Source organism: Xyrauchen texanus, chromosome 33 (assembly GCF_025860055.1).
Source record: "Xyrauchen texanus isolate HMW12.3.18 chromosome 33, RBS_HiC_50CHRs, whole genome shotgun sequence".
Classification (NCBI taxonomy): domain Eukaryota; kingdom Metazoa; phylum Chordata; class Actinopteri; order Cypriniformes; family Catostomidae; genus Xyrauchen; species Xyrauchen texanus.
The window spans coordinates 19,090,700-19,118,517 of record NC_068308.1 but is presented as its reverse complement, the minus strand read 5'-3'; the positions used below and the strand labels follow the sequence as shown (position 1 = coordinate 19,118,517).

The 27,818-nt window shown below is 37.6% G+C and overlaps 1 protein-coding gene and 1 long non-coding RNA gene across 3 annotated transcripts in view; one reads left to right on the top strand and one right to left on the bottom strand.

Annotated features, from left to right (window-relative positions):
• Positions 1–27,818, top strand: part of snx29 (sorting nexin 29) — a 144,882-nt gene that overhangs the window by 108,785 nt on the left and 8,279 nt on the right. The gene's annotated exons all lie outside the window — the stretch shown is intronic.
• Positions 2,447–27,818, bottom strand: part of LOC127627187 (uncharacterized) — an 87,104-nt gene continuing 61,732 nt past the window's right edge. Inside the window, exon 3 of the long non-coding RNA XR_007968529.1 lies at positions 2,447–2,821. This is a non-coding gene — a long non-coding RNA (uncharacterized LOC127627187). The remainder of the gene's footprint in view (positions 2,822–27,818) is intronic.

Here is a 27,818-nt window from a genome sequence, read left to right as displayed (position 1 = left end):
TGTATACCATGATTAAGTGCATTTACACAGACTTTTTAATAATGACATACAATTATTTTCAAAGGAATCATAATTCATGAATCTCAATTACGCATAGCAATATATCACATGCTGGAAATTATTGATTCTTCTGCAAAGCCAGCAGAAAATATGGCATGTTCATATTGACAATGGCAGCAGAGCACAAAAATGCAAAATAGATCAATGCCACTCAGCCATCACTAAACACTTGCATGCATGCCATTACTGCTTATGGACAGGGCTATTTTCAGATTGATTATGTCATGATTTTCGGCATTACCTTTTGGTCCCAGGCGAGTTCTTCCTTTCAAACTGCTAGACAGGGTTCAGTTGAATGGAACAGAACCCAAGCTTCAAAACTATTTTCAAATTATTTTCACAGCATATTACAAACTTGATTGTTTTGGCATTTCTGGTCAAGCCAACTCTGGTGTGCAAATACACGGTTCAGCCAAGAGTCCTGCACGTGTGGGTACACAATGGGTGAACTACTAATATATAATGTAACAGGTGGAAATATATTTACATTGTCATTTGTGGTGCGGGTTGGGAATCAATAGGCACGGGAGAACTGTGGGTCATATAGCCAAGGCTAATTTTATTTCAAATAATGTTTGTGCATCTTTCTCATCTTTTTTTCTGTTAATTGTCACCTCAACGTTAGGCTACGTGTCTATTTTTCTTAAATGCTCCAACTGACAGTGCCTAATGTTAGTGTGATTGTTGTGTGACTTGTGAAAATAAAAAAAAGGTCTACTTGATGTAGTAGATTTATTTTAATGCGGTTTCGGTTAAACAGGTCTGGTCGGGTTCTGTATTAAATTAGTGGTGCTGTCAGATAACAGATCTGTTAAGTACTGTGCGTGTATTATTATAATTGAAACTTGAGTTAATTTTTTAATGAAAGTATGTGTAAAAAAAGTCTCCCTTTTGAAAATAAATAGAATGAATAAGAAAGCTAACTAGCTTTTCCTCCTCAGTGCTGTTTGGCATGTCAGGGCTGCCTACTGTTTGAGAGGTTTGACTTGACTTCCTCCATAACAATTTAAACTAAATTGTTAGGATTGTAAATCCTAAATAGGCTATCACTTGTGTGGCCACCGAAATATCTTCAATGGGAGAACCATGGCATTGTTCTTTCCCTGCTGACCGCGACCCAGTCCGAATAGACCTGCGACCCACCAGTTGAGAAACACTGCTTTATCTCACACACACTCACTTATGTCAGACCCCCTCTCTTCTCTCTGACATTTACTCTGCTGTATGTGTGTGTGGGGCACAAGTTGACAAGTCTGACAGACAGTCGAGGAGGAAATGAGATGCGCAGGTGAGATTCTCCGTCCGGTTGCATTTTTTTCTCTCAATGCCCTAGATAAGCAAATGTACATGGTATGATAACCGACAATTTTCATACCGTGATACTGCTGCAACCCTGTGTGGGAGTGGGTTTACAAAACAGTATCCATGCAGGACTCTGGTTCAGCCAGCCACAATGAAAACAGTGGTGCGTGCTTCTAAATGTATTTACAGTAACCTGGAGGAAGAGCAGAGAGATTTGTTTTCTTAGCATTTTTTCATTGAGTTGGTTAGCGAGTCTTCACGGAACAAAATATGAGAAATGTAATATATGTACTTTTTGTAACGGACTAAATATAATGTAGATATAATATATACATTATAATGAAGGTTTGAGGGACTGGAACAACGAGATTCCATGCAGCACCCAAAGACTTCTGTCTGACATATATGTGCACAGATATGCAAATGTCTATATACATGCCTTTGTGCACAGAACATACACATTCCTGTTCTTTGACTGACAGAACTCCACCACAAGATTATGCAATATTGATATTACATTTTGTCAGCCACTTTTTTATCTAAAGTCCAATACACAACATGTTACGACCCTTCACTGTTTTTAAAAAGTCTAGGAAGTTAGAAGGGGAACATTATGTCACCCGTCAACAGTATTTGCGATTAGAACACTGGGAAAGTAAGTGAACCCCGAGAGCAGCAGAACGTTTGAACACATTTATTATGTGTTACAACTTGCTGAAAGATATCTATATATAAACATATATATATATATATATAGATATATAAAAGAAAACAATTGAAACAATTAGTTATTATTTACAATCAATAAAAGAAATCATAGACAAACCGGCAAATTATTATAATTATCCCAAACCTGGGAAGGAAAAAGGGAATAACTGGACAGTGCCAACTCAAAGAAATGAATAAAACAAAAAGAATCTTTCTAACCCACTTTCACCTAATCTAACTAATACCAAAAGGAAAATGTAGAAAGGAAAAGTCTTCGACGCCCGAGACGTCATATACTTCGCTACCTCACCTATCAAAACAAAAATGACAACGAATGGCACATGCCCCCTAAACCTAGTGTGTTTAAACAAACCATAAACCTAAATGTGTGTGATGTACGTCACGTGACATCTTACCTGTCCCTCTTTCCTTTCCATCTCAAAACACAAAATATTCAAATAAGGAAAAATGGGACGGCAAAATAACGTGTTCTCACATGACAAATTAAGCATTAACAGAGCTTAATAAATTATCAATCAAAATTTGAAATCGAGCAAAGAAAGCATAACAGACAATACCAAACGCACAAGTTCAAGTTCACTAAGAAAAGGCCCCGTCCCTCGGGTGCGTTCGTGTCCTTTTATAGTTCCCGGATTTCTGGTAGCCATATGACTGGATCTCGCTTTCAGACGTCAGCACATCAAAACCCTCTTCTCGATTGACAGCAGAGACGAACCAATCAGCACGTCATCTGCGAAGGAGAGAGTAAAAACTGACAGCGGCAGAAACAATACAAAAGAAACTACAAAGAATATCGTAACAATTATGCAATATTGATATTATATTTTGGCAGCCACTTTTTTATCTAAAGTCCAATACACAACATCACCATCAATCTTGCCACTTTGGCAGTGTTAACAAATTTCCTTGCTCTCATCTTTAAATCTGCTGTGCTGCCTGATTGCTGAGTGGTGTGAGGAAGGGCTAGATTGCTCTTACTGTGGTACTATTTCATGTGGGCTTGCCCTCTGCTCCTGTGCCTTTCAACATCATCAGCAGGGCAGCTCTTTATGCGCTAATGATGCTGGGCCACTCTGACAGGACCCTTCTCCTTGTTTTTGCTTCTGTTTACCCAGGGCCAGGTAATTAGCCTGTGGTACTGCATCCTCTCACTTCCTGTGATTTTGGGAGAATGCCAGACAGAGAGAGTGGCCCCAGCATAGCCCTTCAAAAGTAGACTTTTTAGAGCGTGAAAGTCAGACCTGATTTACCAAGACCCAGACAGGCACTGCCAGCTTGCCTCCTGCCTCAAGGAAAGCCAATCAAAAGAGTCAATCAACCCCAGGGCTGGCGTGAAGTCAGCATGCTTTGTACCTGCACTGAGCACGTTAGTTTTGCACTACCAACAGTCAGGTGTTGTTCTTAACTTGAAAAATTATTTATTTTTAATCTCGCAACCTGTTTGCTCTTAACATAACTCCAAGGAGTGGAAAACAGCTGAGAAGTTGACAATTAGAACAAGGGATTTCAAATGGGCCCGCAACGAGTTTGCTAGTGAGTCCACTGAAAATTGCAGAAAAAGAATTTGACAATACTATTAATAATTTTTCTTTCTAAAGACTACAGCTAAATTGAAATTTGTACGTTTATTCATACATTCAAGTTTATACATCAAACAGTACGGTAATAGTAGATAGAGTAAAAGGCCCTTTACCACCATCGAGCCGAATGGTTACTGTTGCTGAACCGTGCTCGTTGACACGGGATTAGAATGGGCTGATTTAGCAAGTGACTAATCATGAGTCGCCACTAGGAATGTCATAAAATATCTATATAGATTATTGATCGGCACATTATTTTATTGATATGTTTTTGAGGCATAGAAATTGGCTTTCGGTTTAATGTAGTCTGGTGTAAAAGCTTTGGGAGACGACAAGAGGGTGATATAACATTTACTGAAGCAGGTCGCAAATAGTACAAGGCACAGGTGGAATCCGAGTACACAGGATGCGTCAATGTTACAGATGGCAGTTGTGAATCTAGTAACCAAACACATAAAAGGTTTTTGTTTTTCAAGAATGAAGTAGCGTTGATTACGGTAACTGCGCAAACTGAACGATGCAGTTCTCTGTATTTATCCTTTTAATATTTAAAATCCTTTCATTCAAGCTGTCAAACCACAAAAAGACATACTTGTAACTGAAAATACATTGTGTAGGTTATATGAAAGGTACATATACACAGTATATCATCTAATGATGGCTAGAGTAAACTTTATCCTTTGATAATGATAAACGATGCGTGTTGAGCTCTTTGGAGACACCGATGCGTGCATACCTTCATATAAAATAATTGTTTGCCATGTCGTCCGTCAGACACGTCCGGTGTGTTACTCCCTTTAAGATACCCTGCTGATCACGCTTTACCAAAGTTGTGTTGAGAAATATGTTTGAAGAGACGAAGACCATTGTGCAACAAGCTGCCCTTTTTATATTTGGATAAAATGCTGATATATATCAATAATCCTCTGGAAAATGTTCAGATTATTTATGCGTGGAAAAGGCATCACCCCAAGCCTAGTTGCCAGAACTGTTCTCCTGTTCTGAGTACAGTTAGCTAATCATGCTGAGAAATCCATACCAGGAATGGTTTTTCACCATACCACACCGAACCATGCTCAAGTGGAAATGTACCATGCTCAGTAGCGCTTAAAGATATGCTGTCATACTTTCAATATAGTATTCATAGTCTTTTCTTTTGGATTTAGTACACAATATAAAAGCCAATCATTTAATTTTCCAAACAAAATATTCACACTTAAAATCACACTTACTGTTTTTCTCACTCAGTATAAATTAGTCTTTATATATGAAAATATATATCTGCCTTGATATTTTAGGAAAGGAGTCCCTCTCTGGGGGTTCATCATTTTTGGGGACCGTGGCACCGAAAAGTTTGAAACCCCTGAATTAAGAGATGACACTATGGCACAGTAAAGTTACTGTGTCTGTCCCAGAGTAACTCACTGCACTCTATGAAGAGAAGTTCCTGACCTCTCAGGAAAGTGCATGAACCAGATACTGTTTTTGCTTTATTGATGTGCTGTAGTCATGCACCTACACAGAGCAGTATATTCAGAAATTATCTGTTCTCATTTTTCCAGAGCCGAGAGCTGTTCACTGCTTTTCGTTGAAGTTTTAGCAGGAGCTTTGACATGCAAATTCAACTTGAGTGTGGAAGCCCTGAGGGCTCCATTAGAACAAGAAAGCTGTGAAAAAAAGAGTGCACGAAGAGCAGTCTTTTTAAGTGAAATGGCAGCGGTTGTAGAGGTTTGATGACGACAGGGCTTTTGTTGGTAATCATCGAGCCATTGAGATTAGCTGTCATGTAGTTATTAATTCAGTTATTATTTTGCAAGAGCTCTGTGGTGGTTTGTAAAAATGGGGCTCAGCTCTCTTCCCTCAGTACACGGCATTTATGCACAAAAGCTTTCTGATGCTAACTGATCACCCACAGTCCATAACGAATTTTGAGCAAAGACTTTGAGTGTACTCAAACCGTTAGAATAATTCCATTTGGAGCCATTTGTGTGGATGAATGAAAGGTTATCCGGCTACTTTAGATTTATCGAGTGGCTTTTTCATACACAGCTTTTGTGATGATGTTCTGTTGGTCAGATTCACACAATATAGGTGCAGAATATTTATTATTCTAAATTCATATGCACATTTGTACTGAGAATTTCACTGAATGGAAAAGCACTCCATTGATAAAAGGAGTATTAATTTCTTAAATTATTTTCAAAAAGAGCATACATTAGCTTTAGTATATTGCACAGCATATTCAGTTTCTGGCCCAAATGGTCCCTCCTTGTTTGGATTAAACCATGTTTCTTGATGTCTTTTGTTGGTGATAGTCCATCCTGTAATTATATACTGATTTTTATTTGAACTGTGTAAAATAACTCTGTTTTCTCTAGGCCTAACTCTGTGGCACAGGAAATGCAATTTTCACCTCGGTTGGGAAAACCCTTCAGTACTCTTTGAAAATGTGTCCTCCTGATCATCTGTACTTGGGAGGATAAAAATGGAGCACTTGCTTTGTGTAATCTGCATCTAAATGTCTCTTGTAGCTTGTCATATCATTCTGCTTGAAAAAACAGCTTGCTTAATTACCTTCTCCAGGCCTTTCATGTGTCTATCTGAAACCATTTCAACACTAGGCCTGTTTCTGCATCTGGTCTGACATTGCAGAAGCTATGCAGGATAAGTTAAATATAATAATATAACAATATAAGCAAAGCTTAGTAGTTTGGTTAGAGCTTTGTCCAAAAAAACAATTAAGCAATAATAAATGCCTTTGTACAACTAACAGTAACAAAGCCAGTACTGGTGATGTTTTAGTCACTCATTCACATTAGTAACATTCTATAATAACATAACATGGGTTTGGTTCTTTATTGGGCTGTGGAGGAGTCAGGAGACAATGAAGCAGTGCAGGCAAGTCTTTTATTTTCTGCCTTCAGCGTCTTGTATTTTTAATGCATTCAATACACGTAGATTCTTCACAACACTCAATAAGATAACACATTTTTAATGCACAATACACGTCGAGATCGTGCTCTTGGGTCACACTCTCTCTCCCCGAACAGATGCTCTGATGCGGCTTTTAAGTCTCCGTCCGCCTTCACTATAAATAGAGACAGGTGTTAGAGATAATTACAACCCAGGTGACGAGCCTTACCGTACTCTCCCACCGACAGACTCACGAACACGCCCCCATCACCACAAAAAGATAATAAGTAAGGAATAATTGATGATGGACTGTTGAATTATTGAAAAATAATGCACACCCAAGGTGGTAATGCGGTCATGATGCAAACCTCGGGTGTGCATTATTTTTCAATAATTCAATGGGAAAACACCATTTTAGAACTAGCAATGGAGGATTGCGCTGCTTGCGCTGCTTTAATGGAGCACTTACTGGAGTAACAAAGTAGAGCATGTGTTTGGGTGGTTTACTAGGACATTTCTTTAGGTTACAAACTGGTGATTACAAGGGTATTATGCTATAAATGTTGTTTATGAGGACGTTCTAGTGTCCCCATAAATAAAATCGCTTAAAAAAACATTCTAAATTATGTTTTTTTTTTTTATGTAAAAATCCAGAAAGCTTTTTGTGAGGGTTAGGTTTAGAGGTGGGGTTAGGGGATAGAATCTATAGTTTGTACAGTATAAAAAGTGCAGGACAAAATACATTTAAACACTTGCACATATTAAAAGTTATTTTATATGATTTAGAAACTGTTGTATTGATCAAGTCGCGGGGTCGCGACTCGAGTCTATGTGCGTGTGTGAGTGTGGTTGAGACGAGTGGAAGAGAGAGAGAGAGAGAGAGAGAGAGAGTAGTGTAAGGCCGCTTTTCAAACGAAATTGTAAATAAATGTGGGATATTATAGACATTGTTTGTCATTTTTATCCGATGTATTTAAATAATGTGTTTGTTTTAACTGATTATTTTGCTGTGGTAGCCTGTAGAGCTCTTTTAAATAACTGAAATCATTTGGCGAAGTGATATGGAACCGTTATGCAGTTGAGACCTGGAACTACTTAATAGCTGTGCGTTTACTTAATAATTTCACGAGAAATTACAACGTCTGTCAACCAATCAGAATCAAGCAACAGACCAGTGGTATAAGTCATTAACAAACATTAGATCATGCTTATCAGATCATCAGTTTCAGTGCATTCAAATATAAATATATATATACACTCTCTGAGCACTTTATTAGGACCTGTACTCTTACTTATTCATGCGATTATCTGCCAATTGTGTGGCTGCAGTGCTTAAAATCATACGGGTCAGGAGCTTGAGTTAATGTTCACATTAACCATCAGAATGAGAAAAAAATTTGATCGCAGTAATTGCGACCGTGGCATGTTTGTTGATGTCAGACGGGCTGGTTTGAGTATTTCTGTAACTGCTGATCTCCTGGGATTTTCACGCACGACAGTCACTAGAGTTTAATCAAAATGGTGCCAAAAATAAAAAAACAAAGTATAAATTCAAAAGATATAATTTCAGTAAAAAATATTAAGTAAAAAAGATTTCTCAGTGTTTCACATATTGCATTGTTATGCTGGTGTGCTGTATACATTATCCTATGGTGTCTGAGACAATAACGTATATTTGCCTATATTATTATAGCATTAACTTGTGTTTTGGGATCTTGGAATATGACATTTTCTGTCTTGTTGTTGGCTGTGTCCATGACTCCATGTGCTTGGGCCATGTCAGACCCCTTGGTGCTCAGCCAGCTTGACAGCTCCTAAACAGCTGATTTGTCAGAGGCTCGCAGGGCAAACACTAAACGCTCCCCAGCCTGCCCATCAAATGTGCCCTGAATACCAAGCAGAGGCGTGCTGATCTGAGCCAGCCACAGAAAGAATGATGACTTCAAAGAGTGGCGACTGTCAGCACTACTGTCAAACCATCACCGCATAAGCTCCTCAGCTGTGTTTTTATTTTTTACAACTGCAGTTTTTTTTTATTTTTTTATTTTTTTTATCGGGATCAAATTTACAGGCACCATTTTCAATTTGTGTTTTCTTGTTGTCACTTCAAGATTTTAAAAGGGAATACATCTTAAGGGTGCTGACCATTGAAACTAGTCAGTGTTATCCTATTAAAAACACTGGGTATTAGTCTTCCTGTCTGTGCATTTGTGTTTGGTTCCATATTGTCCTTTTCACTTTTTTGAGTGTTTTTCCAAAGGTGCATCCAAAATCACATGTCTCTGCTCTATTCTATGGTATTTTTAGTGTGAGTAGTAAGGTCACACTGGAATGCTTTTTTCCACGTGCAGTTCTGTCTCACGGAGAGTCAAGCGCTTAACCTTTCAAACTATACTCTTTTGACTGTGAATGATTATGGAAGCATTTGAGGCATGCACACTGCGACTCCTTTGTAATACTCTTTTAACACAGTTAACGGCAGGCACGTGTGCGACTATTCACGGACGCGGACTGTCCATGTATCTAGAAAAACTAGGCTGTACATGTACAGTCTGGGCATACTGTGCTGATAATGAAATTTGTGTCACGTGTACTGTGCAGTACGTAGATAACCGAAGTATACTTTGGCCTTAAGGCAGCATCCTAAACAAGATTGGATCTTATAAGTGACTGATTTCACTCAACAAAGGCTGCAACTCCACATGCCACACAAATAGTGTTTCACACAGAGATTGGACTCTCAACGTATTCCAATAGAGTTTTACATTAGCATGTTGTTTGGCTAATGATGTAATATTCCAATAAGCATAGAAAAAAAAACATTATTATTGAAAAAATATGATTAATATCAACATCATCTTCAAGTTTTTCTTAAGAAAATGTGTTTGTCTACACTCATGAATGACTATAGTCATTTATATTTGTATAGCACATTTAACAAAACACATAGATTTATAGAAAAAAGCAGCTATATAGAAAATCATGCCTTGTCTGAAAGCCCACTGTGAACAAGTTGAAGTGACTGTAGCAAGGAAAAAACTAATTTCAATGTAATTTAGAGGTGAGAAAAACACTTGAGAGGAACCTGACCTCTGGTTCTATGATATAGGTACATAATCCAATATTATTTAGCGCCTTGAGCAAAAACCTATCACGCACGTAATTATTTTGCCCTCTTCCCCTTTACATTTCACTTTACGTGTAAATTTTACTGACGTTATTACCAGCTTATAACATGTGCACAAGTGTTGTTCTCAAATCGGTTTACATTTCGAAGTCAAAAGCAGATAATTATCATTATATGTCTCATATAATCGTGGGTTTCTTGCGTTGTCGATTTTTTGGAATAAGCTTTTTTTGATAGTTATGACTCATAATTTATGAGCATCTTGCTGTGCATGTCATGCTCAGTGTCGGCTGGGAGAGGCGGCTGTTCAACTTACTGATGCTGTTTCTGCCTCACAAATCCACCAATTTGCATAGAGATGTCGGCATAAAACGACATGATGTACTGTAATAGCAGGACATGACACCATTGTTTGGCAAATTCGACAAGCTGTACCGTTACAGTACAATCTATTTGCCGTTTGCCATCGATCTTCTCGCCTACTGTATGACTGTAAGTGTGTTGCTCTGTTTGTCTTTGAGTGATTAGTGCCGCCTCTTGTGGGAGGAGACTGTTCCGCGGCTCTCAATGTTGCCTGGTTTTAATTACATTATGTGTTTGCTTATGTATCGTACGATTCATATGGTATTATATAGTGAGCGTCGTAATGTACAATATAATATGATACGGTTTTTACACCGTAGTATGTATGTGTGTCTGCGTGTGTGTGTGGTTGAGATGAGAGTTAAAGAGTTCGAGAGAGGCAAGGCCTCTGTTCAACCGAAATTGAAATCAATGTGGGATATTATAGATATTGTCATTTTTATCCGATGTTCTTAAATAATGTGTTTGTTTTAACTGATTATTTTGCTGTGGTAGCCTGTAGAGCTCTTTGAAATAACTGAAATAATTTGGCGTAGTGATATGGAACCGTTATGCAGTCGAGACCTGGAACTACTTCATAGCTGTGATTTTATTTAATAATTTCACACCTTAGAACATAAGTCAACCAATCAGAATCAAGCAACAGACCAGTGGTATAAGTCCAGAACGTGTAAAACCGAAGTATACTTTGACCTTAAGGCAACATCCTAACCAAGACAGAACCTTATAAGTGACTGATTTCACTCAACAAAGGCTGCAACTCCACATGCCACACAAATAGAGCTTCACACAGAGATTGAACTCTCAACGGATTCCAAAAGAGTTTGACATTAGCATGTTGTTTGGCTAATGATGCAATATTCCAATAAGCATAGAACATACAAATATTGGGCCATGTAGTAAGTTTTTAATCAGATTGAAAAATGTTTTATTAAAACAATTTGGTACTGAATGAAATAATGTACATGTTATTTACTACTGACCCACATCTTTAGCCGTTTTTACCACCATCAGTCTGAATGGTTCTCATTGCGATACTGTGCCATTCCAGCAGTTGGCACAGTTACGGTTTCGATTTCCGTTGTGGTGCTGCGAAAGCAGGATTAGAATTTACATAAATACGTCAGCTGGCAACAGCATAAGAGGTAAACATTGGAGCGAGTGCCGGGTCATGCACTATGGAGGATAATTTCCAATGATTCCTTTAAGTCTTTAGTGGTCTCTCTAGGATACATTTTTACCTCATTGAGCATTTTACAATGTGCTTTTTGAATCATCTTGGCTGGACAGCCACTTCTAGGGAGAGTAGCTACAGTACTAATTCATATATTTTTATAGACAATTTATCTAACTGTGGACAGATGAATATCTAAACTCTTGAGATAACTTTGGAACCCTTTCCAGCTTTATGCAAAGCAACAATTCTTTATCGTAGGTCTTCTGAGATCTCTTTATTGCGAGGCATGGTCCACGTCAGCAGATGCTTCTTGTAATATTGAACTCAAAATGTGCTTCTTAAACATGGAAGTCAAAGTAGCTCTAACCCACACCTCCAATCTCGTTACATTAATTTGATGCCAGGTTTGCCAACTGATTCTAATTAGCTTTTGTTGACGTCATTAGCCTAGGGGTTCACATCCTTTTTTCAACCAGCACTGTGAATGTTTGAATTATGTATTCAATATGCACAAGAAAAATACAATATTTTGTGTTATCAGTTAAAACAGGTTTTGTTTGTTCATTATTGTAACTTGCAGGTAATTCCAAAGGGTTCAACTACTTTTTCTTGCCACTGTATATGAGTAATTGATTGATATATTAAGAGTTTTAATTAGATAGCTAGCATAATTACCTCCCTGGCGAAAAAGGCTTTAGAAAAATAATGTACTATACTAGTTAAACCATAAAATGATAAAATTACACTAAACATACACACATTTTTATTAACTTTTATTAACTTCACCCAGATATTAGCAAACTTGGCCAGCTACCTAGAAACAACTGTGTTACCTTGGCATATTGTAGAAAGCGATGTGCTGAAACATTTACTCCTGTTGGTCTGGCTTTTAATTCACTTGAACTTTCCACTTTTTCACCATGCCAATGTAAAAGTTAATAAATAATGTATTTTGCTAGACCTTTTTCCTAGTCTGTATCTTAATTCAGTGTGCAGACAGCAGTTTTTTTTTTTTTTTTTATCTTGGTGTTGGCAAATTGACAATCATGAGTGGCAACATACTAAAGCCCTTCCACCAACACGGTTTAGCACAGTTTGCTAACTGTGCCGAGAAATCCAGGCCAAGAACGGTTTTTAATCATACCATGCCGAACCGTGCTCGAGAGAATGCTACTAGAACCCTTTCTCACCTTTCTCAGAACCATTCCTCACCTTTCTCAGAACCATTCAGCCCAATGGTGGAAAAGTGCTTTTGGATAAAACATTTTCAACAAGCTCGACAAAATACATTCTGGAATTGCCTTCTCCACAAATTATATATCTGATGCTGACTTAAGATTTGACCAAAACACAGCCTACTTTTTGGAACAGCCTTAACGTCAGTATTGTGCATTTGATGAGGCAGCTCACTAGGTTTTATAACAGAGTGCAAGTTTTTGTGCCTTTTAATGTGCATGTATGCTTGTGCAGTAGGTTTATTTCTTCCACTTATAGGTTGAGTGGCTGATGGAGGTATTTTGTGAGCTAAGAGCAAAAGAGGTCCAATGAGGTCTGGGGACTGGCTGTGTTGAGGGTGTCAGCACAGATTGGATGTACACTCCCTCCTCAGGCCGCCGGGCTCACTGTCCCTGCTCTCAGCTGATAGCCTCACTGCGAAATAGGACAATGGCAATGTGTAATACCTGCACAATGCCCAGCATCCACATACGTAAACAGATAAGTGTATGCACTTCTGCCTGGGTGTTTCCAAGTAAAGGGATTTAATTACGTTGTGTATCTTTGTAATAATATACTTTCTTGACACAGTTTGACCTAGCTTTGTGTATTAGGAACTAGGGCTGCACGATTTGGACAAAAAAGTAATATTGCGATTATTTTGAAAAATATTGTGATTGCGATTTGTACTGCGATTATGACGGTAATGTTTTGCATATTCAAATGTTACTGTCCACCGTGTACCTGTTTTTGTCCATTTTGTGATGGGGTCTCAGCCCACTAATCATCATCATTAGTTTTTGAAACTTGAATATTTGGGATGCTCCAATCAGGATTTTAACATCCGACACAGATCTCCAATTTTCTTTTCATCTCATCAATCGATGCTGATCATTTAACTTTTTATCAGCAGTTCTTTCAAAACTGGTTATATGTAAGCTTTCTGCTCAATGTCACTGTTAACTAAATTTCCCTGTCGGTAAAACCATAGTTGTTGCCTAGTTTTTGCTCTCAAAACTAATGTTGGTTGATTGAATAATTCAATAAACACAAAATGTAGTTTTTTAATATAAATGTTACTCTTTATTCTAGGCCTTAAAAACTAGTAGGCTTATACAAACTATTCTTTACTGTATATAAGTTAGTCCTAAAGAATGAGGATTAATGTCAATCTGAAGTTGAACTGATAACAAAACCAGTTTTCGCCCCACCTCGCGAGCAGCAGCGTAACTACTGTTGCTCTCATGCAAGGAGCTCTAAAGCTCACGTGGAGTCTGTCTTATGAGTGCGCACAGGAGGTCAATGGTCGGTCAAGAGTTTCACTTAATAATACATTAGATTTCAGTTGTTTCTCACCAAACTTTATTGTATGCCTTCGGAACAAGACTTGAGTCTCATGGAATAATTTACTATACTTTTACATCCTTTTGAAGCTTGAAGAGGTGGTCACCACATACTGCCATTGTATGACATCAGTGAGCACATAATTGTTTCATAATATCTATCTTTGTGTTAAAGAAAAAGAAAGAAAGTCATATGGTGTTATAACAAAACAGGGGGGAATAATCAATGACTGAATTTTCATTTTTGGGAGAACTATCCCTTTAATGAGGCCCCTGTTGTTTAAACTGCATATATTATCTAGATCTTACAAATAAAATAGTCCACACTAATTTTTTTTTTCATATTGTTCACATTTCTTGTCTCCAGTGGGAACAATCACTGACCATCTTCATAACCCACATTCACAGAGAATTTATTACAATGATGAAAATGGGCAAATGTTCATGTTTTTCATGCTTTAGAGCACTTGTTATAGGATCCTCACAGCAGCTGGGATTCACAGATGTAGAGATAGATGATACTGTACTACATTGCCACAGGCCTGAATCTGAGTAGAGAATCTGAGGTACTTTGAGAGAATACTTAGAGGTGGAACAGTCTTAAGGTGACAGGGAGACTTTGACTAATGCTTTGCTGCTGGTGCTCGTTTAGGTACAAAAGTCTCCTTAAATTGTTCCTCATCACTTCTTGTGCTTTTAATAATTTGACTCTCCTCATCTGAATTTGAGCACTTCCCTGCTGCTCTGTGTATAAAAAGCAGTATGTCAAATGAGTAGGATGTCCAAAACCCCAGTATTAATGATACATAAGGTAAACAATACCTGGATGACACACTACATCTGCTTAGATTCAGAAGAGTGCAAAAATTGGACACTTTGTTATCCCATAAGACCATGGGAGCTGAGGAGCTGCCAGATTAGAAAAGTTGAATTATAAAAAATTGGCAGACACCTTAATTTGAGTGGAACTGGGGTTATCATGATTATGAAATTTAGCTGACGATTAATTGTCAAACAAATAATTGCGATTTTCATGATTAATTGTCTGTTTCAAGGCTCTCACGATAATGACGATTATGATGATTAAATCTCCATTTTAGGGCTTTAATGATTGTCATGCTTTTGTCATAGGTGTACTGTATGTGTGCTTCATAAACCCTAAGAAGTCGTTTATTCGTATTTAACTTTTAAAACTTAATAAAATTTACTTAAATTATCTGTTCTCTTTTTGGTCAACTTTAGTCTTGGTCCATATTACATTTACACTGTTGTTGTTGGAACACAGCCAACCTAAATAGCTATTATATCAAGATCGTGACAATGCAGTATTTCTTGTCTCCACGTAAACCTCCATTCATATGTACCTGCCTCAGATAACCTTGATTGATTGATTTATTTCCAAAGGCAATGTTTCATAAGCCATGCTGAATGCATATCTGCGTCGCTAAGAAAGAAAGAATACTCTCTGAATAGTACGGTGAGAATAATGCGTTTATTTTTTTGTCAGGATGAAACAAGTTGCCGTTTTACATTTATGCATTTGGCAGACGCTTTTATCCAAAGCGACTTACAGTTCACTTATTACAGGGACAATCCCCCCGGAACAACCTGGAGTTAAGCTCAAGGACACAATGGTGGTGGCTGTGGGGATCGAACCAGCGACCCTCTGATTACCAGTTATGTGCTTTAGCCCACTACGCCACCACCACCCCGATGCAAAGAATGTTAAAGCAGCATTTTACCAGCGGATTTCTGTTCTCTGCTGGTTGTGTAAAGTTTGTGGAGGCATGTCAGACGGCGTGGAGGACTGTTCTTGTCAACGCCTGACTTCATTCATTCTGTGTGTGATGAAACGATGGCAAAATGCTATAAACAGTAAAACTATACACATTCTGAACCAATTTGTTTTTGAAAATAGAAATTAATGATAATAATATGATGACATATATTGCCAGCCTGTAATATGAAGCAGCATAATCTAGTATTTTTGTATCACTGAAGTGGCTGATATCGAAAGTGGTCCACATTCAAAGTTGTAATGGTGGTGCCCTAGTTGCGTAGAAAAATAAGGTGTATTATATTATATTAATTATAATATATTATATTATGCAATAGTGAAATATTTCTATTCAAAATTCTTTACTTTCACACGTTACTTTAAGACTCTCCGTTTAAACCACAAGCCCTTTTTCACATAAAGAAAGACCTTTGAGATTCTGTGTTTCTTCATTCAGAGCAAATACTTTTTCTAAAAATAGATGTCCACATATGTGGAAAGCGGGGCTAAGTATTGTTCCAATTCATTCTCATGAAGATTATGATGAGTTGTGTTGTGCTTCACTTTACCAGCTTGAACCACACTCATACTTTGTCATCTTCAGACATTGTGTCCCTTTCATTTAAGACTGCACACTTGAAACAATAGTGTGAAAACACACTTGGTACTGTTTATTAAACCTTAACAAAAATAAAATAATCTGCTAATGTTTTTTGAAGCACATTTAATACATCAGGCTTTTGTAGTAATGTATTAATCAGATATATCTTAGTAAAATTCTATTATTTTGTGTTGTTTACTTTATTTAAGTGAATACATTTAATTGAATGATCCAGACTCTCTGTTTTTATTGTGGTGGGCATAATACATGATGAAATGCAATACAATGATGTATAAAATGTCCAAAATATTAAGTAAGCATAAGTTCTAGTTAATATTCATTAAATGTTATTCTGGTCTATTACAAATAACTGTTTTATTTAAGCAAATTATTGATCATTTTGATGATGTGTAGAGGCTTTAGAAATTAATATATCAAATATGATCAGTATTCGAAAAATAGGTAAAAAAACATTTGGGTCCAAGGACAGTGCCAACGTGCAATAACCATACAGTCATACTGTACATACTATGAAAATACGGGAATTTGGATGCAGTCTTTGATTCTAGCACAAGACTTACAATGGAGGTTGAGACTGCCACTTGTGACCAGCTGCTTGCTGTGTACTGAATTATTCACAGAGCCTATGCAGGTCGGCATACATTTTCTGACCCATTTGTTCTTTTACATTGTACATTCGCCTTTTAAACACCTGGTTTGAGACATTAGTTACCATATATTCTTGTGTCTGGAAGTTCTTTATGGTTTGCATTGCATGGTCATTATAGTACTGGCTACCTGCATTATACATTATTGAATCTCCATCATTTGGCTTAAACAAAAGGTTGAGGGAGGCACAGAAATAGAAGACAGTCTGTTGTCTCTTCGGGCTTCTTGTGCGCAGCTTCAATTGATCTCCGCATTATCTTTGCATTAAAGATGACAGCCCCAGGAGGATCTGCCCTGTTCTCATTAATGCAGTGTTTACCATTTCTGCTTTCAAAAGTCAAAGTGAATAAATTATGACTCCTGGATTTTGTATGCAACATGCCTGGTGTGTGTATGCATTTTTTTTTCTTGTGCAGACAGCACGAGAAATGTGCAAGAAAACGTGTGAAATATGTTTGATCTCTCATCCTGTGCTTGGCAGGTGGTTCCTGCTGACTGATGAAAACTTTATTTTTAAGATTATAAGTTTATAATCTTGCAATTGTTTAAGTGCCTTGTAGTGTTAGCCCAACTTTGCCTTTGAGTATATGACTGTATTGATGTGTTTTTGGTATGGCTGTCAACATGTGTTCAAAGCAGTGATCAATAAATATGTTTAACACCATTTTTTAACACTGATAAGACATTTATATTATATTATTTATGTCATTTGACATTATAACGGCTTTATTATGTCTGTGTGGTTACTAAAAACTGATCAAAAGATTTGGAGCTGGTTAGTTCTGATCAGAGCCATAGCACAAGTGACACACACACACACACACACACACACACAATGCATGTATTTCTCTGCAGGCCAGCAGCATTTTTGCACAAGTAAGAATACAGACTTAAAGTGTAGGAAATTTAGTTTTATTGTTGAATTATTGCTGAATTATTGTTGAATTATTTTCATGTTTTCATTTCCCTGCATTTTGCTTAAACTCTTGAGACCTGAGCTTGACTGCGGTGTGCATTTTCCATTTCCCTTTTTGATTTGTAACTAGTAGCACCTAATAAACATGCAAAAACATTGACATTTGTAGAGCAAATACTTTTCCTAAAAATGGATGTCCATATATGTGGACAGCGGGACTAAGTTGTAAAATCTTAAATGATACCAAGCTATAGAAAGTCAGATTTGTTCTATTCAAATTGTTTATAAAGTTTCCAGGATTGGCCAGCATCGTCTAATCTCCGCTAGAGCATGTGATCGAAGCGGTGTGACACTCCGCTCAATAACCCGCTCCATGCGTGTGCGCTCCACAAAACAGCTCACGGCCCAAGCGGACGCTCTGCTCAAGTACCGCTCACGCTCACAAATTCCAAGCACGCACACAGGGGGTAGCTTCAGTTACCCGGGCAACTGCCCCTTTGCCCACATGGGCTGAGCTGCCCTCTGTGTGAAATATAGACTATAGGCCAACATTTATTAAAATATCAAATGATTAGTAATGTACAGATCTGAAATTATGTGATTGTATTTTTGTGTTTTAGTATTTAAAATATCGCTGTTTATTTTGTAATGGTTTACAACATCTGTTAGATAATCGGGTCTAACAGACCTTCATTATCATTTGTAATTAGTCAAATATTTCTCTATTAGCACGTCATTGAACATCTTCAAATAATGCCGTACAAAATTTCAGTTTTTAACTTTATTTACTTTAAACAAGTTCAAACATGCCTCTACAAGTGAAAAACATAGGTGTGGTGGTGCAGAAACTCGCGTACATGCAAATTCGCGCTTCTCGGTTTAAACTGGACACGAGTGACACAACCGACCCAGACAACCACAATCTTTTCAAGTTTAAAGTTTGTTTGAGTCATTTATGACAATAATGAAAATATGGACTGGTACCAGGAAATACAAGTAAAAGTGAAATTCATAACTGTTTTTCAGTTGTCTCCACAGAATGATTATTAGGCTACTGTAGATTTGATACATTAACAGGTTTCTGATTGAATGACATCAGACATTAGGTCTGTAAAATGAAATGAGCAATTTCTCATCCTATATTTGTGTTCAGTTTTAAAGGATGTATTAAGTTATCCAGAAAAGAGCACTGAATGTTTTTCTCTTTTTCAAGAGAAAAAAATTCCACTCAGGTGGAATTATCACTGCTCCGCTCACATTCTCTGATCTCCGGCAATCATGTTAAAATAAATTATACATTATAAATTCTGAATCTATGTACTGATTATCATTGTCCCATGTTTGCCAAACATGTTGAGTGGTCCAAACATCACCTGCAGCCTGAAACTGAACTTTTGATAGGAAGTTTGAATTGAATGCACTTGGCTTCATAGGAAAGCTTTAGGATGCTCCCTATTTAGTGAATGACTTTACCTCCAGTGTGCTGTCTGTCTACACTGGTCACAGAAATGCAGCATATTTTCATCCTAACTTTCCCTTTTTCTCTCAATGTAAAAATTCACAGTAAATATAGGATGTCTAATGAAAACCTTGTGCTATTGTACACTGTGTTTAGCAGCATGACGTTTCTCAATAAATTGCTCAAATTTAAAAACTAATATGGCATATCGGGTAAAACTAAAGACTCAAACAGGTTTCAATGTAAAAATGAATTCGGTTTCTTACCAGATGTAGTTTTGTTGCTGTTTCCCCCAAAGACAAACTCCGTAGTGATCGGCGTCATGTTGTTTTGTCAAATTACTCCATCCATCAAAAGTTTAACACTTTAATGACAGCCCAGATTCACCTGAACTAAGATCAGTCATTTTAAATAAAATGTAATTCTGCATTAACAACCTTTAACAACCTTTAGAGCAGTGATCAGCATAAGTCATCTATTGCTTTCCTCTTTAAGTCATAACCAATTAATTCTCATGAAGATTATGATGGGTTGTGTTGTGCTTCACTTTACCAGCTTGAACCACACTCATACTTTTGTCATCTTCAGACATTGTGTCCCTTTCTTTTAAGTCTACACACTTGTCCATACATGCTGCACATGTGATTCTACAAGATAAAACACAATTATCTGTGTACCACCAGCTGCCTAAAGCCATCTCCTTGTTCAGACAATAGCATGTGAAAAAGGATAAGCACTCCAGCAAGTGTTTATTGGCAGTAATGGCAGCGTCTGGCAGTGATTTCAGTCTCATCGCCTGTTCCTCTCGAAGAGCAATCAGGCAGAACTTTGAAGAATATGGCCACTGCCTGACCAAAAAAAGTTGCTGTTTTGAATTAAATAAGCAGATACTTAAGAGCCTATGATTGGATCATTATTGCAGTGATTGTTATGTTTCAGCTGGCAACAATTATTTCAACCCTAACTGATGCAGTGTAGCTTCTCATTTCTTAAGTAACCATGTCGGAAGATGTATTCTGTGGTCGTGGAAAAGATGTTAATGTGTTTCAGAAGGGGCAAATTATTAGCCTGCATCAAGCAAAGGAGATTGCTGAAATCACTGGAATTGGGTTAAGAACTGTCCAACACATTTAAAAAAACATTATTTTTTGTTAAACATTATTAAAACCTGGAAGTATAGTGGTGATCCGCCAGCTTTGCAGATGAAATGTGGTTGGAAAAAATCTTCAATGATCGTGATCACTAAAACACTTGAAGACACATCATAAAAAATCGACAGTAGAACTCGCAGCAATGTGAAATTAAGAGCATTTCCACATGCACAGTGTGATGAGAGCTGTGTGATAAGAAAGCCACTTGTTAGTGAGGCTTATTGGAAAAAAGAACTTCAATTTGCTAGGGAGCATACAGATTGGACTTTGGAGCAATGGAAAAGGGTCATGTGGTTTGATGCTTCCAGATGAACCCTATACCAAAGCAATGGGTGTGTCAGGGTAAGAAGGGAAGCGCATGAAGTGATGCACCTGTAATGTATAGTGCCCACTGTACAAGCCTCTGGAGGCAGTGTTATGATCTGGGGTTGCTTCAGTTGGTCTGGTCTAGGCTCAGCAACATTATGCAGCAATAAAATGAAGTCAGCTGACTACCTGAATGTGTTGAATGAACACATTATCCCATCAATGGATTTTTTTCTTCCCTGACTGCAAGGGCATATTCCATGATGACAATGTCAAGATTCGTCTGGCTCAAATTGTGAAAGAGTGGTTCAGGAAGTATGAGGAATCATTTTCAGAGTCCTGACCTTAACCCCATTGAAAGTCTTTGGGATGTGCTAGAGAAGACTTTATGGAGTGGTTCGACTCTCTCTTCATCAATACAAGATCTTGGCCAAAAGTGTGTGCAATTCTGGATGGAAATAAATGTTGTGAAGTTGCATAAGGTTGTCGAAACAATGCTACAACAAATGCACCCCCTAATCAAAGCTAAAAGCAGTCCACCGAAATAATATTGTATGCAACTTTCCTTTGGGCCAGGAAGTGTACTTTGTTGGTTTTGTCTCAAGTTATTTGCATGAATTGCATGCAAGTGTTTGTTTTAACATATCGTATGAAAATCGTTATTATTTGCACTTGCAATAAGAGTGTGTGTGCGTGTGTGTGTGTGTGTGTGTGTGTGTGTGTGTTTGTTTATTGAGGTGTCTGGCCCATGGTGGTCCCTCAGTGAAAAGGTGTTTTAGTATCTTATTATCCTGACAGAATCCAATTAGGAGCATAGTATCATCCTCACACTAGGAATGTGTTAAAAGTAAGCGTTTTACTAAGAAAACCAAATAGAACATGTGTTTTTGGAAACTGTTGTGGTTTCTTTTTTGTCTGCGTCACATAGCAATCTCCTTTAGAATGCTTTTGTATAATTTTTAGCCCCAATTTCTCACATTAGGTATAGTTTAGTGCAATGGAGGGCAACAGTGCCTATCCACATTTTCAGCCATCTTGGTTCCAGAAGGATTCTTCCCATTAATTTTTCCCTTTGGGATTTCATAAAGTCCTTCATAAAAGAGTTGTAAGCTATGAACCAAATCAACCAGCTCCGATGTGAATCACATCGTTACAAACTTTGATTTGAAGCAATAAAAAGTATTTGACCATCAAACAAAAAGACAAAAGGTTCAAGACTCTGTACGTAACGTCTTTAATGACAAAGAATTTCAATCCCATGAAGCGTTGTGAATGATGTAATCAAATTAAAAACAGCAGAACAAATTTAAAACTAAACAATGTAAGTTGTTGATTATAAGTGTAGAATCTAGGCGTGGGATTGATAGTCAGGAGATTTTCCTGATGATTATTGATATATATTGGTATTTTTTCATATATAAATATCCAAATACATTTAAACTCAGTTTTTCACAATTCCTGACATTTAATCGTAGACAAAATGCCCTGTCTTAGGTCAGTTAGGATCAATACTTTATTTTAAGAATGTGAAATGTCAGAATAATAGTGGAGAGAATTATTTCTTTCAGCTTTTATTTCTTTCATCACATTCTCAGTGGGACAGAAGTTACATACACTTTGTTAGTATTTGTTAGTATTTGGTAGCATTGCCGTTAAATATTTTAACTGGTGTAACTTAGTCATGTTTGAAGTCCTCCTTGCTCGCACATGCTTTTTCAGTTTTATCCACAAATCTTCTATCAGATTGAGGTCAGGGCTTTGTGATGGCCACTGAAATACCTTGACTTTGTTGTCCTTAAGCCATTTTGCCACAACTTTGGATGTATGCTTGTCGTCATTGTCCATTTGGAAGACCCATTTGCGACTAAGCTTTAACTACATAGCTGAAGTCTTGAGATTTTGCTTCAATATATCCACATCATTTTCCTTCCTCATGCTGCCATTGTAAAGTGCACCAGTCCCTCCTGAAGCAAAGCACCCATGCTTCACAGTTGGGATGGTGTTCTTTTCTCCAAAAAGTAAGTTCTTTATCGCCATGTGCACTTGCAAACTGTAGTCTGGCATTTTTATGGTGATCTTGCAGCATTGGCTTCTTCCTTGCCGAGCAGCTTATCAGTTGATATCTATATAGGACTCTTTTACTGTGGATATAGATCCTTATCTACCTGTTTCCTCCAGCATCTTCACAAGGTCCTTTGCAGTTGTTCTGGGATTGATTTGCACTTTTCACACCAAACTATATTCATTTCTAGGAGACAGAATGCATCTACTTCCTGAGCGATATGATGGCTGCGTGGTCCCATGGTGTTTATACTTGTTTGTACAGATGAATGTGGTACCTTCAGGTATTTGGAAATTGCTCCCAAGGATGAACCAGATTTGTGGAGGTCCACAATTTATTTTTCTGAGGTCTTGGCTGATTTCTTTAGATTTTTCCCATGATGTCAAGCAAAGAGGCACTGAGTTTGAAGGTACACCTTAAAATACATCCACAGGTACACCTCCAATTCAGTACACCTCATATCAGAAGCGAATTGCCTAAAGACAATATTTTCTGTAATTTTCCAAGCTGCTGAAAGGCACCGTTAACTTAGTGTATGTAATATTCTGACCCACTGGAATTGTGATAATCAATTAAAAGAGAAAAAAAAATAATCTAATATTATATCACCCCCTTGTGGTCTCCCAAAGATATTACGTCTGACTACATTGAATGGAAGGCAACTGGCAATTAATTGAAAGCACACAAATTAGGCTTCTAATTTAAATGTTGGCTGATGTTTATATATCAGTGTCTATATAATAACGTGCCGATCAATATATCAATATTTTATGAAAACCCTAATAGAAACAATATATTGTTAATAATGAAGTTTATTTCAAAATATTCAGATATATACAAATATATATGTAGTTTGAGAGTGTAGGAAGACCAACTTGATTGTGTCATTTGCAGTGTGTCATGGAAGAGGGAGATTGTTGCAGAGCTCTTTTGCCGTGGGTTGTCTACCATGATTCTCTGACTGTTGGATTTTCCCCCTCAAGATCTGCACCATGAATTCCACTATTAAACATATTTTTTTTAATAATATAAGTTGAAATAATGTGGACTGATGGCTTCAACAGAAGTATGTGTGCATTGATTAAACGTCACAGAGATTACGTTACATCTGTCTTTAAATATTTATAAGCTAGCATTAATAATCAATTACTTCAAAAATCGATGGGATTTTTACCTTTACTTCCTGTTTTGCTCGGTTGAAATCGATGGGATTTTTACCTTTACTTCCTGTTTTGCTCGGTTGAAATCGATGGGATTTTTACCTTTACTTCCTGTTTTGCTCGGTTGAAATCGATGGGATTTTTACCTTTACTTCCTGTTTTGCTCGGTTGATACCCATACAGTAGTTTCTAAATAAATGTTTTAAAAACATGACAGTAAAAATAGAAACTAAACTACCAATAAAATGTCCTGTTGCTCCTCATGGGTGTGCCTAGTTGGGATAAATACTTTTGTTGCTTGTCAATTTGGACTTATAAACATGTAATTCATGATGAAAATTACTTGATGTTGTTGTTACATTTTTAGTTAAAAAAGAGCTAATGTTTCTACTTGCTGTCATAATTCTCATCTCTTCACCTTTAAAGTGGGTTTCAGAGATGGCAGGGGCCCTCAGACATAGCATTAAATAAGCCTTGGCAGGCACAGCCCTCATGTGTAAGCTAATCTGACAGCAGTGATCTCCTCCACATATCCCATATCATAATCAACTTTTATGCCTTTTCATGCCTGTTGGAGATGGATCACCATTAGAACTTCATGCCCTAACAACACGCTAATGCTGAAATGCAGTGTGACAGTAGTTTAGAGGCCAGACCAAAACACACACACATCCTCCAACACACTTCCCTAATGCTCTTTATTATTGCTGGGTGATTGAGCCATTGCCCTCTGGAGTGGGTGATGCTACATTTAGAGCACAAGTAGTCAACTTTCCCACAGCACACATAACTGATGTCACACACACTCATAGAGGCAAGAACTGGAGCATCAGGGCCAATTAATCAGCCATCAAGGGGACATTAATAACATTTTAATCCATCTCTCTTTCACTCGCTGTCCCTTGTCCTATCTCATCTGCTTTTGATGTCACCCCTGCCACTGCACTGACTTTGATCTGGGTATTCATCAGCTTTATATATGCTGGCTAAATTCGTGATGCTGATGTTTTGATGCTGTAAATTGTATGCAAGTCCAGATGACAACAATGAAAATTCTGTCATCATTTATTCGCCCTCATGTCATTCCATACAACCTTTTTTCTTCCGTAGAACAAAAAAGAAGAAATTTTAATTAAAGTACTGGCTCACTGTTTTCTTAATGGGGGCTACAGCTTTCAAGCATCAAATAGGATGCAAAAGCACTGTAAAAGTATGATAAGAGTATGACTAGTGTGCTATATTCCAAGTCTACTAAATGCATACAATTGCTTTGTATGATGAGCAGACCCAAATTGAAGTTATTCACTGAAAATATTACCATCCGCCCTAGTTCTCTTTGACTTGTTCATTAGAAAAGTGTCACGGTTCCGACATGTGTGCCGGCTCTAACTGTTGTTTGTTTTTTCTCTCCGCTGTGTGTCACAGGTGGAGCCAGTATGCGTGATCAGCGTTACCATGGGAACACTAATTGATCCCGTGGAGATGCTGATCACAGTGATGAGGTTCATGTCCGCTGCCACCTGTTTTCTCCTAATTGCACTCCCTTCTTATTCCTTGTGTTTGCTCCCCTTCTTTTCCAGTTTATTGTTCCCTGTTACTGTTGGCGTGTGTGCTGTTTATGGTGAAGTCTAAATTCTCTCTCTTGTGTAGTTGGAGTGAGCTTGAGTATCTGTTGGTTGCCTGTCTATCGAGGTACGGTTACCTATCTGCTTGCATTTTCTCTCACAAGCTGTGACCAGAACTGTGGAGGAGGATTCCTCTGTATCTGCCCGTGCCTCGGTAGAGTTTCGCTTGCTCCTCACTAGCCTTCTACGGACCTCGTTGGACGAGCTAGCATATCGTTGGCTGCCGGTCGATTAAGGTGCGGCTGCCTGGCTGGTTGTCACTTGATGGCCAAGATTGTGGAGGAGGATTCCTTGGTCTCTACCCGTATGGTTGTATTATCCACGTATACAAAATTAAGACTGTTTTACATTTCGAATTAGATTATGTAATGCGTATGAAACTTACGAGGGGTACAGTTATTCTGTCTCATCTCATTAGCACTGTTCAGGACACACCCATTTTCAGAGTGCACTATTCACATGGTAATTACCTGGATGAATTTATAAATATGGTAAACACCCCCATCAATGCTAAAAAAAAACAAAAAACACGGCATCGAGCTTCATCAGATTCATTGATTTTTCATTGCTTTTGGAAGATGGCACACTATATGTGTGAAGCTCTCCAGCTGATCCTTGACAGTGATGAAGAATTTACCTTTTCATCTGAGGAAGAGTGTGACTGATGAACGGTTGCATTTTAAAGAATGACTTGATCCAGTGGAGTCATTTATTCATATTCAATAAGTCATTTATTCATACTTACATTACTTAACACGTTGTTTTAGGTAAGCATGTACATATTTTACTTGTTTGGCAATTTCAGACCTATAACCAGACTGAAATCAACTGGTTTGTAATATTTCGAAAAAATAAATAAAAAATATGTAACTTTTAGTTTTGGCTAGCTTATGAGCAGTGTTTACTGTAAATACTGCCTCATTAACCAAGCTTGTGCTTGCAAATATCTGCTCAGGTGTACATGTTTGGAATGTGCTAAAAATATGTCCTGCAATGGCCCATCAACAGACATATACAGTGCACGCCCATACTGATTTTGATTATATTTTGCATTTTGGTGTAAATAAACTACCAAAAAGAAACATGTCCCCGGGCATTTTCCCGGACATGTCCCCTTTTTGACCTGAAAAAACGGCCAGCCAGGATTTCACATGTCCTTATGTGATTCTGACAAAGGGCAACAGACTAAGGGTGCTTGACTGCAGCCTCGTTAGGCTGGATATCTTGGCTGCCACGTCATCAAGCACCATCGAAGGCCAATTTTGTGGACACTTGAAAGGGAGCCTCGTTTTGCTGCTGCCTTTGCCATGTTTTGGAGTATGCATCGGGTGTATCCTTTGTGGCCTTCAATCACCCTCAATCTTTTGCATATGTCCAAAATTATAAAAAGAAAAAGGTAGAAAATAAGTTGTGACCGCGGAGGTGGAAACCTTTATGATGCTGCTAACTTTTTTCTTTCTCCAAGTTTTTATTCACATTTGCACCAAGTCAATATGTAGAAAAATGCAAGTAGGTAAGACAATTTAACAAATTAGAAGATATAGAGCAAAAATAAATAAAATTAATAAAAGGGCAATTACATTAATTTGAAAAGCTTCAAAAGTTGTATAGATTTACAAGTCAATTGGTCTGTTTTTTCATATTTGAAAGGATTTAAATATAAATTCTAAGATCAGTGCTGCAAAATGTATTATATCAAGGCTTTTTGAGTGACTCTAGCTTTGTGAATAAAACATTTGGCTAAAACAATTAACGGATTGAGGACATATTTCTCGTTTTATGAAGCATATGGGTTTTTTAAACAAAGAAAAATATCACATGGTTCTAAGCTTATGGTTTGCCATGCACACTTACTAGACTGTATCATTCTTGCATTGAGTGCTGAGGTGGAGTCTAGCCTTCAGCCTCAGAAGGACTGGTCTAGGAAGGACACAGCCTTACTAGGCTGCAGCCTTCTGTTTGAGAAGCACCCTAAGTGTGCAGTCTTATGATACGTGCCCGCCCGCTTGGCACATATCATGAACAGGACGGATAAAATAGGCTTCCTCTGATATTTGTATTACAACCTCTGTACTTGACCTGTAAAGCTGGTACTTCAATGCTAAAATTCAGAAAAAACAAAAACAAAACACAGATCAGGCCATGTGAGGGGTACATTTTTTTTTATAATAAAATATTATACATTTTTAATATATACATGTTACAATAAAGGTAATTTGTAAATATCAAACAAACTACCAAAAAAATATTTGTGCTCAAAAATCTGCCACTGACCCTCATTAT